Source organism: Elephantulus edwardii, unplaced genomic scaffold, assembly GCF_000299155.1.
Source record: "Elephantulus edwardii isolate Elephantulus edwardi_28Jun2011 unplaced genomic scaffold, EleEdw1.0 scaffold00007, whole genome shotgun sequence".
In the NCBI taxonomy this organism is placed as follows: Eukaryota; Metazoa; Chordata; class Mammalia; order Macroscelidea; family Macroscelididae; genus Elephantulus; species Elephantulus edwardii.
The window spans coordinates 35,432,192-35,445,380 of NW_006399757.1; the positions used below are offsets into that span (position 1 = coordinate 35,432,192).

A 13,189-nucleotide genomic window follows, 5' to 3' on the forward strand; every position below is an offset into this window, starting at 1 on the left:
TGTGGTTGGCGCAGGATAGAGCAGGGTTTAGGGCTGTTGTGCACAGGGTCGCTATGAGTCGCAAACAACTCGACGGCACATAACAACAACAAGAAGAAAGAAATTACAGAGAAGCTCAATATCAGCAGTCAAAACAAGGCCAGGGGCTGACTGTGGAACAGACTCATAAGCAACATAAAATTATAGCCAAATAAAATTAAAACTAGTCCACAAAAACAAAGTTACAGTCTTCAGTTTATCTCTCCTGAATTTAAAAACCATCCCAAGAATCATTTTGATGCATTGAACACTAATGACTGAAGGTCAAATAAGTTGTAGGTTACATCAAGGATATTATCTATGAAGAAAGCAAAAGGTGATTAAAAGGAGAAGAAAGAGAATAAAGATCAAAATGCATGTCAGAAGAGATTCTGAAGCTTGCTCTTGAATATAGAGAAACCAAAGCAAAAGGCATCTAACACCCTTGGTACCAACAGTCAGGAAATAAGGAGACACATTGCACTGGGAAAGTTTGCAGTTTGGAACATTCTCCAAATTACTGAGCAGTAATGATCTCAGTTTGAGGACTAAAGTGCATTTGATTCAAACCATAGTCTTTCCAATCATTTTGTGTGCATCTGAGAGCTGGGCAATGAGTTAGAATGACAGAAGAAGAATTGATGCCTTTGAGCTGTGGTGTTGGAGTATTAAACGTCCCATGAACTGCCAAAAGAACAAACAAATATGTCTTGGAGAGGGTGCAGCCAGAGTGTTCTCTGGAGGCAGGAATGATGATTCACCTCACATACTTTGAGCATGTTGCTAAGGAGGGGCTATTCCTTGGAGAGGGACATGATGCTGGGAAGGGTTGAGGATCGGTTAAGGAGAGGAAGACTCTCGACCAGATGGATTGACATGATGACTGCCGCAATGGGCTCTGGTGTATCAGGAAATGTGAGGATGGCACAGGATAGAATAGAAGTCACATCTTTTGTTCATAGGGTCACTACAAGTCATACTCGACGACACCTAACAAAGCAAAAGGCATAAGTGGTGAGTTAAAACAATTGAACAGAAAAATTCAAAGGACAGCTCAAGAAGATAAAGTATTGTTTTTTTTTTAAAAAAAGAAAATTACCTTTAGTTAGAAAATCAAAAGAGAAGAACATGCTAGGTATTTCTCAAGCTGAAAGTACTAAAGAAAAGCCAGGACTTGAGTTGCAATACTAAAAGATTCTATGGGCTAAATACTGAGTGATGCAGGAAATATCAAAAGAAGATGGAACGAATACACAGAGTCACTGTACCAAAAAAAGGAGAAAACATTGAACCATTTTAGAAACTAGTGTATGATGAGAACCAATAATAAAAGACTGAAGGAAGACATCCAAGCTGAACTGAAAGTATCAGCAAAAATAGGCTCTAGGAGTTGATGGAACACCAGTCAAGATGTTTCTGCAGACAGGTACAGCCCTGGATGTGCTCACTTGTCCAGAAAGATTTGGAGGACACTTACCTGGCCAACTGACTGAAAAAGATCCATATTTGTTCTCTTTTTTTTCCTTGTTGTGTATCATTGAATCAGATCTGATTGACCTAGGAAGAGATGGCCCTTCCTTCTCCAGCAGAGCATCTGGTGGTAGTTCTCATTGAAAAGAAGAAATATGATCCAACAATGTATGGAAATTATAAAATGATATCATTAATGTCATACAAAAGATTATTGTCATACTGAAGATCATTCAAAAGCATTGCAACAGTTTTGGAAACTTCCAAAAATTCAAGCTGAATTCAGAAGAGGCCATGGAACAATGTCTATCATTGCTAATGTTAGGTGTACCTTGGCAGAAAGCAAAGAATACCAGAAAGATGTTTACTTGTGTTTTATCAACTGCTCAAAGGCATTTGACTATGTGGACCATACCAAGTTATAGATAACATTGAAAAGAATGGAAATCCCAGAACACTTGGTTGTGCTCATGTAAATCACCTGGGGGTTCTTTTAAATGCAGATCTGAGAGACAATCTGTGATTATGCATTTCTAACAAGCTCACAGAAAATCCCAATGCAGCTGGAGATCCGAGCATCTTCTTTGTCTGAGGTTCCTTGACAGGAAATATTTAAGGAACAATTTAATAGCTATTTTAAGAAGAATCGTGTGTCTTAGAACTCTGTGAAATACACATAAAATTTGACTACAAAATGACCTTTTAGAGTGATAGGTTTAAATTAGATTAGGTGTTTCCATACAGGAAAACACTAGATAGAAAGTTGTGCATAAAGAATGGCATACAAAGTCCCATGATCAGCAGCTTCTGAACAATTTCCTTTACAGAGGTCCACTCAAAACACATATCCAAAGGGAAAAATTCCATAGGAAAAAATTGACAAGTTTGGAGGAAACAAATTTTTAGTCCCAGGTAGTATACAAATAAGATTTGTTCTTAAGTATGATTCTAAAGATGCACATGTAACAAGTAAAGATGACTGTGATAAAGAATGTTTTGCAAGTAGAGTTTAGTCCAAAGACTTCGAAATGATGGCAAATTTACATGACATCTAACTGCAGGTATAAATTATACGTTCATTAGCCGGGGGGGGGAGGGGTGTGTGTGTGTGAAAGGGTTGCTGTACTCTCCATCCATCTTTCCATCCAACTTTCGCCAGTCTCAGCCAGCCAGAAGCACCACCTGAGGCACCTGCTCCCAGCCTCAGAGCTCCCCTCTAACTCTCAGAAGAGGATTGGAGAAATGTTAACTTCTGCATTTCTTTATAACCAACCAAGTTTGAGAAACTCTTCTCTACTTTGTTCCTCTCCTTTCTTTCCAATGTATAATTTACTACGGAAAGGAATGAACAATAGGAAGTGAATAGAGCTTAGGTTCAGTTGTGAGAAGAACTGTCACTGTTGTTGTTAGGTACTATTAAATTGATTACAACCCATAGTGACCCTAAGAACAACAGATCTGAAACCTGTCCTGTCCTGTACCATCCTCACACTTCCTGACACATGAGAGGCCATTGCAGCAGTCACTGTGTCAATCCACCTGGTTGAGGGTATTCCTTTCCTTTATTGATCTTTCTATCATGTCCCTTTCCAAAGCTTAGACCCTCCTAGCAACATGGACAAACTATATGAGGTGAAGCCTCATCCTCCTTGTCTCCCAAGAGCACTCTAGATGCACCCTCTCCAAGATGTACTTGATTGTTCTTTTGGCTGTCCTTGGGATGTGCAGTGTTCTCCAAAACCACAGCTCAAAGGCATCAATTCTTCCATCATCCCTATTCATTTCCCAGCTCTCAGATGTATAGCAAGTGATCAGAAAGGAAATGGCCTGAATCACCTTCACCTTAGTCCTCAATCAGGCATGATTACTACTCAGTAATTTGGAGAAGTCCCTAACCGCAGACTTTCCCAGTGCAATATGTCTCCTGATTTCCTGACTGCTGGTACCAAGGATGTTGATTGTGGGTCCAAGTGGGATGAAGTTGACAGTTTCAATCTCTTCTCCATCTTTCATGATGTCGCCTATTAGTCCAGTGCTAAGAATCTTTGTTTCTTGACATTGAGATGTAATCCATATTGAAAGCTATATTCTTTGATCTTTTGCAACAAGTGTTTCAAGTCCTCCTCACTTTCAGCAAGCAAGGTTATGTAATCTGCATAATGCACACTACTGATGAGTCTCCCTCTGATTCTGATGCCACAATCCTCTTCATAGAGTCCAGCTTCTTGAATAATTTGCTCAGCATCCAGATTGAATAGCTATGGAGAGAGAACGCAACCTTTCTTAATTTTAAACCACATAATTTTCCCTTGCTCTGTTCACACAACAGCCTCCTGGTCTAGATATAGCTTTCCCATGAGCTCAATTAAGTGTTCTGGAACTCCTATTCTTCTCAGTGTTAGCCATAACTTGTTATATAAAGGCAAATGCCTTTGCTTAGGCAATAAAGTTTAAATAGACATTCTTCTGGTATTCTTTGCTTTCAGCTATAATCCATCTGACATCAGCAATAATCCCTGGTGCCATGGCCTGTTCTAAATCCTGCTTGAACTTCTGGCAATTCCTTAACTATGTATTGTTCTAGCCCTATTTAAAATGATCTTCAGCAGTATTTTACTGTGGTAAGAATTATGTTATACTTATAACTTTGATTATCTAGCTAACATTGAGTAAGTTACTCATCTTTCCAGTCTTGAAACTTTCTTATTTATAAATCAAAAATAATAAAAGCCACCACATAAGGTCATTACAGATATTAAGTCAACTAATGGATATTGCCACCATTTGTAAATGGAATAAAAGTGTGATTTTCAAAAATGCATTCATGGTCTACATACTTTCAAACAAATAATAACTAAAAAGTCTTTTTTAAAACACAAATATTCATTCTGTCAAATTTTCACTGGGCAAAGCCACTGTCAAGTTGACATAGAAACCGGATATGTGCCCAATGAATTGCCTTATATTGTCTGAGATAAATGGGTAAAGGTGGGCAACATTCCAGATCTTGGTTTTCCAGTCTGTGTAATAATTATGTTAACGCTAATTTTTTGCCCCTCTCTCAGGATTATCAGTTAAGATGCTTAGAAGCATCTTTGTTTAAAAACAAAAGTCAGAAGGTGTCTTATAAAATATAAAACACCATGCACAATGCTGATATCTATCAGCACAATATTTGGAAAAGACAAGGCATCAAGTTTCAGATTCATTAATCCCCTAACCTTACCACGCACCTTACCCACTGCATCTCTTCCCCATGGGGCAGAAGGAGATCTGCTGATGGAAAGTCTGGAGTCTGAGGCAAGACTTTCCATCAGGTCAAGAGATGCAAGAGTACTCAGAGTTTCTAGGACAAAGGTCAGTCCCTCGGGAGGAAGGTCTGGTCTGCAAGCAGGAAGGCTGGCCCGGTAGTGCCTGTGTGCCTGGCATCTTTGCACATTCCCAGGAGTTTAGTGTTAGATGATGCCAAATGTTTGCCCCACTGCTGCTGGCTGAGACCATCATTATGCATCAGATTTCAAGAATGGCTGTTCATTTGTGCCTTGAAAATTCTGGATCTGTGTATCTATCAGGTTGGGTACAGAGCATGTTTGGCAAAACAGAGGGTCATGAAAAGAAGACCTTCAATGACCTGGACTACAGTGACTACAAAAATGGACTTAAACATGACAGTAATTGTCAGGATGGTGCAGGATGGGGAAGCATTTCCTTCTGTTGTACTCTGGGGTCACGATGAGCTAAAAACTACTCGATGGCATCTAATCACTCATCCAGAGAATGATCCCTTTCAGTACAATGTACTACATTGCTTCTTTGAGAAGACAAATGAGGTCAAGTTACTGCGGCGCGGAGAGTTCTGCAAAACAAGAGGCTCACGATTGCGTTAGCGATAAACCAGTTCACACCGGAGCCCTTGGAAGGAAGGGTCCCGGTCGGGTCAGATCGCTTCGTGGGACTCTCAGGAAAAGCTCCTTGGTTTACAGCAGGCACCGAGTCTCAGGATGGGCAAAGGAGACCCCAACAAACCGAGGGGCAAAATGTCCTCGTACGCCTTCTTTGTGCAGACCTGCCGAGAGGAGCACAAGAAGAAACATCCCGACTCGTCAGTCAACTTCGCCGAGTTCTCCAAGAAGTGCTCGGAGAGATGGAAGACCATGTCTGCAAAGGAAAAGTCTAAGTTTGAAGGTATGGCAAAAACTGACAAAGCACGCTATGACAGGGAGATGAAAAATTATGTGCCCTCCCAAAGGGGATAAGAAAGGAAAGAAAAAAGATCCAAATGCTCCCAAAAGGCCACCATCTGCCTTCTTCCTGTTTTGTTCTGAACATCGTCCAAAGATCAAAAGTGAACACCCAGGGCTGTCCATTGGGGATACTGCAAAGAAGTTGGGTGAAATGTGGTATGAACAATCAGCCAAAGATAAACAACCCTATGAACAGAAAGCAGCCAAGCTAAAAGAGAAATATGAGAAGGATATTGCTGCATATCGTGCCAAGGGCAAAAGTGAAGCAGGGAAGAAAGGTCCTGGCAGACCAACAGGCTCAAAGAAGAAGAGTGAACCAGGAAATGAGGAGGAGGAAGAGGAAGAAGAAGATGAAGATGAGGAGGAAGAGGATGAAGATGAAGAATAAATGGCTGTCTTAGGTGTGGAGTATGCGTGTGTGCTCAGGCAATTGTTAGCTAAGAATGTGAATTCAAGTGCAGCTCAATATTAGCTTCAGTATAAAAACTGTACAGAATTTTGTATAGGTGATAAAGATTCTTAGAGAAATGCTTTTGTAAAATGCAGCTTGTAGCTTTCTGAGAGGCTACTACATACAGTTAGATTTTAAAGCTTCTGATGTTGAATGTTTCTAAATATTTAATGGTTCTTTAATTTCTTGTGTGTGGTAGGTAGCACAGCAAACTCCTAGGAAATTAGTATCCATAGTAAATTTTGGGGTTTTTAGGATGTTGCATTTTGGTTTTTTAAAAGTTTTGTAATAAAAGTATGTATATTAAAAAAAATAAGAAGACAAATGAGATCTGTTTGTCCAATAAAATGATAATGCAAGCCCTATATATAATTTTTACACTTAAAAGGTAAAAATAAGCTAGTTGATTTAACATTTTTATTTAAGTCGTTGTTGTTGTTGTTGTTGTTGTTGTTGTCGTGTACCGTTGACTTGGAACTGACCCATAGCTGACACCACTTTTCTTCAATTGTTCATTCCTGACATAATAAACTATATGATTGTCCTGTTCAAAATAGTCACTAACACTTTATTTCAAGTCACTAGTGCCTATGCTATTATGCATTCTATTTTTTTCCACTTTTAGGCATCCCGTTTCAGGTTTTACTGCTCCCAATTTGCATAGATTTGTACTCCATACATTCCACATTCCAATTATCAATGAATGTTTGCAGTTTTTCTTATCTTTATATTTTTTTTTTAGTCCCACCACGTCAGTAAATAAAGGTCCCTAAAGCTTTATTCAGTGCACATCATCAAGGTTAACTCTGCTCTTAGGAAGCAGTTCTGTTTGTCCCAACCTGAGAGGTTCATCTTGTGACACTGTATCATTCAGTCTTCCTCTGTGATTCACATGCTTTTCTCTGGTCCAATTTCTGCCAATTTCCAGGTCTTTCTTCCCAGTTTATCTTAGTCTAAAAGCTCTGGAGGTCTGAAACTTGTCTACCATGGGTGATCCTGCTAGTAGTATTTAAAAGGATAAGTATAAAAAAAAACCCCAAAAAAAAACCCCACAACCGAAAGAACACAGTAAGTATGTATTACTTAAAGAGCAGTGCAAATATTTTGTGTCCTGATTTGTGAGCAGATCTTGGAGAGAATTCTCTGGAGGTAGCTCCCACATTATCCACTTTTAGCAATTCCACAAAATGAAACAAATAACAGCACTACTGCATGTTTGTTTTGTTCTTTTTGTTGTTATGTGCCGTCAGGTTGACTATGACCCATAGCTACCCTGGACACAATCTAGCTCTGAATCCTGCTCTGAGCAAATCTCACTGTCTCTGATAGACCCACCCTCATTACCTCAGTTATTGTGTCAATTCATCTTATCCAGAATCTTCCTCTCCTGTGCTGTACCTCAACCCTTACAAGCATGATATCCTTCTCCAAAGGCTGATCCCTCCTGGCTACATTTCCACAGCATGTGAGAGAGTCTTAAAATCCTTGCCACCAAGCAGCTTGGTTTCACCCTCTCTATGACAGACCTGTTAGTTTTCTTGGTAGTCCATAGTATCTTCAATACTTTTCTCCAGAACTCAAAGGCATCAATTCTTCTGTCATCTTTGGTCATTGTCCAGCTCTCTGATGCATAATAAGCAATTGCTTGCCTTGCTGTCATTGCTGTTGTGTCCCGTTGAGTCAGAACTGACCCATACATAGCTGACCCTCTGGCAGGTTTTCACGGCAGGTAATCACTCGGGAGGAGATTGCCCTTCCTTCTCCCACAGAGCAACTGGTGCATTCAGGATTGCAGCGCATCTTTCTTACCACAAGAGCTCTCTGGAACATACATGGCAGCCATGTTTATATGCTTATTAAAGAGATGCCTTAATAAACCTGAATTGTTTCAGTCTATTTTATCAGGCATATTCATTCAGAGCGCTTTCAGGGAAAATGCTATGTAAGATGAATGCCCTGTTTCAGCCTCCCTTTCCTGGTCAAAGAATTGAACTGGGTGGGAGACAATGGAAGGTCAGTTGTGGATGAATCCCTTGTTTGGGGCTTGGTTCTGTCCTGTCCAGAAACAGTACCAGGTAGGCTGAGCCCAGGGTAGAGTACATGGTGGAGAGGAAAGGTGAAGAGACAGGAGTGAAGGTGAAAGCAAAGAGAGTTTTAATAGAAAAACTATGTCCCAGAGAGCAACACAGGTCGGTTCTGTGGAAGTGAAGAGGTGGGGGAAAGATCCTTCTCCATGTGTAGCATAGCATCTTACATTAATTACTATCATCTTTAAAGTTCACAGCAACCCCAAGATTAAGGATAAAGGTTACACCTGCTTGGTCATGGCTAACTCATCACCTTACCTGGCAAAAAGTGCTATTGCTTGTCAACTCCTGTCAAGCTGGCCTAACTCATGGCAACACTAAATATGATAAAATGAATTCTGCCTACTCCTGAGTCATCATCATGACTGTGGGCATATGAACTCAGTTAATGTAGTACCTTCCAGGCTAGAGGTTCCTCTTCCAGCAGTGTGTCAAATGATAGTCTCTTATGACCCCCAAGGGGGTTTACTGGCCAATTTTCATGAAAACATTTCCAGGCCTTTCTTCCTAGTCTGTCTTGGTGTGAAAGTTCTACTGAAACCTGTTTATCATAGATCACCCCACTCATATTTGAAATACCAGTAGCATAGCTTCCAATAACACACAAGCCCCTACAGTCCAACAAACTGCCAGACGGGTGGTAGTGGTGACCTACACAGTGATCATAATAGTAGGTTTGCTGTAATTTTTTTGTTGAGTGGATGAATATGTATCAGATGCCACTTCATGTATTCTCACCTTCATCTGTCTCCATTCCAGCAGGTGAAGAGATCTTCACGACAGCAGCAAGTTCATACAGGTACAAAGGACACACATTATCTGTACTTGATGTTTCCTGCTTCTTGTCCTGGGGTATCCTCTTCAACAAAGGAGTGTAGGATGTCATGAAAGCCCATCTGCCACCATGCATGTGAAACATGGAAGTGTGGAGAAGTTAACACCTTATGGGACAAACTTTTAATCAGTGAGAGACAGGAATCAATGGCTAAATTTCTTCTGCTTCCTTTCCAATGAAATATTCATATGTAGGCTTCCCCCGCCCCACCTTTTCTCTTTTCTCCTCAGGACAAATCTCAGAAGTCACTTGGAAGATAGCTACGAAAACAAACTGAAGACAGGATTTAGCCGTCCAGAAACAAACAAAGAAACCAAACTACAACCAAGCCCAACAGTTGCCATCAAGTTGATGGCAACTCCTGACAACCCCATGTATGCCATAGTACAACTATATAGAACGTAGTAGTAAATGACCCTGTTCTTTAGGAAGTAGACTATCAGTACTTTCTTTCCAGATGCTTCTAGGTAGACCTGTACTATCAAGCTTTCCTTTATAAGCTGCTTATTTAACCATTTGCATAAACCCTGTGTATGCTGCTCCCAAGATACCTGAGAAAAAAAGGAATTGGCATCACCTTCAATTACCAGCAGAGAGAGTTTCATGTTGTTCCAGTTTTATATATTGGGGGTACAGCATATGATTTGTCCTGCACCCCAGTATATTAAGGAAAATACTCCTCTGATTTCAAAAACATATTCTGGAAGTTATTTTTATTTTAAGAATAAAGTTAAACTTCACAGAAATGTGTTTCTATATTCAAAGAATTTTATGGTATGTTTCTGAAGATCCCTAGCTCAGGGTGATGTTGTTAGGTGCTGTCAAGTCAACTGTCATGTGACAGCACAGAGCTTCCCCATGAATTCTAGAGGCTGTAATCGTCAGGGAAGGGAGCTCTGGTGGTTTAGTGTAAGGAGTTGTGCTGCCAGCCCAAAGGCACATGGTCCAAATACACTAGCTGCTTTGTGGGGAAAAGATAGACAATCTCCTCCCATGTGATTTATTGCCTCTGAAAACCTGTTGGAGGGTCAGCTACCAGTCAGTTCCAGTGCATAACAACAATCTTTAGGGGGTAAGGTGCCCAGAGTTTTGCCCTGTGGAGCTGCTAAGGGTGTTAAAACCATCAACCTTGCCCATTTCTTTTACCCCCTCCCTCCACCAAATTGTGCACCTCTACCTATCCTCACTCCTCTGCTTCCCCCTCTACACCCCTTGGGTTCCCATATACTTTTTACTAGTTATCCTTCTATTTCTAAAAGAATAGTCTTATGTAGTATTTGTCCTTATGAAATTGAGTTCCTTCACTCAGCATAATGCTTTCCAGTGGAGACCTGAAAGACCAAGTAATGGTGGGCATAGTCCAGTGGTGATTAATTTTATAGAACACACTGTATGGGAATGATTGTATGAAACATAAGGTCAATGAAGGAAAATGGAGGAGGAATATTTTTTAAAAAATGAAATATTCCTTATGTACTGGTTTATGTAAAAGCTCACAGACAGGCGCATGCATGGTGTCCTCGCGGTAGTGCAGCCATTTCTGGTCCCGGCGTGGGGAGCCCGCAGGCTCTCGCAGTCCAGCCGGTGGCCCGTCAACCTCGCAGAGAGCAGGGTCGCCGGCTGCCCGGCCCGTCCAGCCCCCCACTGCCGGCTGCCCACCACGGCGCGCCTCTCAGGATCAAAATGAGTCCGTTTGGAACAACATCGGTCTTTGCAACTGGTGGGCCCAGCATGTTTGGCAGCACAAGCACAATCACAACCCTGTGAAGGACATTGAAGTCACATCTTCTCCTGATAACAGCATTGGCTGCCTGTCTTTTAGCCCACCCACCTTGCCGGGGAACTTTCTTATTGCAGGATCTTGGGCTAATGATGTTCGCTGTTGGGAGGTTCAAGACAGTGGACAGACAATCTCGAAAGCCCAGCAGATGCGCACAGGGCCGGTTCTTGATGTCTACTGGAGAGATGATGGGAGCAAAGTATTGACAGCATCTTGTGACAAAACCTCCAAAATGTGGGACCTCAACAGCAACCAGGCAATAACAGATCGCTCAGCGTGATGCTCCTGTTAAAACCACACGTTGGATCAAAGCACCAAATTACAGCTGCGGGATGACTGGGAGCTGGGACAAGACGCTCAAGTTTGGAGACACACGGTCATCAAATCCTGTGATGATTTTGCAGCTCCCAGAAAGATGTTACTGTGCAGACGGGATTTACCCCATGGCTGTGGTGGCAACGGCGGAGAGGGGGCTGGAGAAGCAGCCGTCTGAGTTCCAGAGGATAGAGTTGCCACTGAAGCACCAGCATCAGTGTGTGGCTATTTTCAAAGGCAAACAGAACAAGCCAACCGGCTTTGCCCTGGAGAGTATCGAGGGCAGAGTTGCTATCCACTACATCAATCCCCTAAATCCTGCCAAAGATAACTTTACCTTCAAATGCCACCGATCCAGTGGAACCAATACTACAGCACCCCAGGATTATCTCTGTGGTCAATAGCATCGCATTCCACCCTGTCCACGGCACTCTGGCTATAGTGGGGTCTGATAGCAGGTTCAACTTTTGGGACAAAGATGCCAGAACAAAGCTAAAGACATTGGAACGGCTAGACCAGCCCATATCAGCCTGCTGCTTCAATCACAATGGAAACATATTTGCCTACGCATCCAGCTATGACTGGTCCAGCGAACACGAATTCTACAACCCCCAGAAGAACTACATTATCCTGTGGAATGCCGCTGAGGAGCTGAAGCCCCGGAATAAGAAGTAGCGACCTGTGCTTTCAGGCGGGCAGCCTGTGCTGCTCTCTCCGTGTGGCTTGTGGTCTTGACTCCTGGGCCTTCAGCCTTGGCCATGGGCTTCTCCCCTGGAGAGAGCAGTGGGCTGCCTCGGCCACCCCCGGCAGCTCACCGTCTCCATTCCACTATCCAGGACGAGTTGTCTCCACAACTTTCAGGGTTTGAAGTGGGTGTCAGTGCTTCAGTCAGCAATGCATGTGTTAGAGAGGGTTGGAAAACATCCTTCGAACCCTGCACTGTGTTTTGTAATAAAATATTTTGAAGACAGTAAAAAAAGAAAAAAGTTTAAAAAAGCTCCCATATGTTGATTTTCATACCAGATCTTTCCTATTTTCTTCACCTACCCTATGATTAACCCTCCGCTCCCCCCCTTATGCTCACCCCACTGCTTCCTCCTTCCCCCCCCCTTGGATCCTCATACTCGCTCTACAACAATAGCCTTATAAAATATTTTTCCTTATGGGATAAAGAATATTTTTAAAAAGAAAGAGGGAGGGATTGGCTAACAATGAAAAGCGACTTGGGGGAGGAGGGGTGGGCAGGTGGGAAAATGCAACAATAAATGAATGGAAATCCAAGGTCTCTGTAAACTTTCATTAAAATAAATTTAAAGTAATATAAAAAAATAAAAAGCAAACCCATCAACCTTTGCTTTAGCAGCTACGTGTTTAACATTTGTGCCATCACAAACATCATAGCTCTTCTTTCAACAATCTGTTGGAAGCAGGGATGGGGAGGGGGGGAAAAAACAACGATGGGTCTCAACTGGCACCCCTCCACCCCACCCTGACCCTATTATTAAAAATATAAAGCTCGATTTCTACTGTCAGCTGTTTCTTTGCCAAGGCCTGGAGACCTGCTCTCCCGTGAACTCCTGTGCACAGCTCCTACAAACTTGGATTGCTGCCTGCTCTCTGCCCCCACCCTGGAAGCTTACAGCACCAGGACTATTCCTCTCAGCTCCTACCCCATGCCCACTCCCCGCTCTCAAGTCTCTGCTTGCCTCCAAAAGTGTTATTTCTGAACCTTCCCCCAAGAGCTTGACGTTTCCAAAGTCTTGGGAAAGCAAGTCTGGAGAATGAATCACATCAGGCTTTAACATGTATAGTTTTTGCATATGTCAATGGGAAACATTTCTTCCCCATCTTGTGGATTTCTAATAAAAACAAACTTTCTCCTTCCCTTTATAGAAATATTACCCTCAATCTTCATAATCAATGAAGGTGCTACCACCATTAATGCAGTAAAGGCTTCATCCGGAAGACAAAACTTACTGCACGCCAGCT

At 42.0% G+C, this 13,189-nt stretch overlaps 2 pseudogenes; both read left to right on the plus strand.

Moving 5' to 3' along the window:
• The first annotated feature begins 5,489 nt into the window (after nucleotides 1-5,489).
• On the plus strand, nucleotides 5,490-6,120 carry LOC102851183 (annotated as a pseudogene).
• A 4,668-nt stretch (nucleotides 6,121-10,788) lies between these two features.
• Nucleotides 10,789-11,875, plus strand: LOC102851600 (annotated as a pseudogene).
• The last annotated feature ends 1,314 nt before the right edge of the window (nucleotides 11,876-13,189 follow it).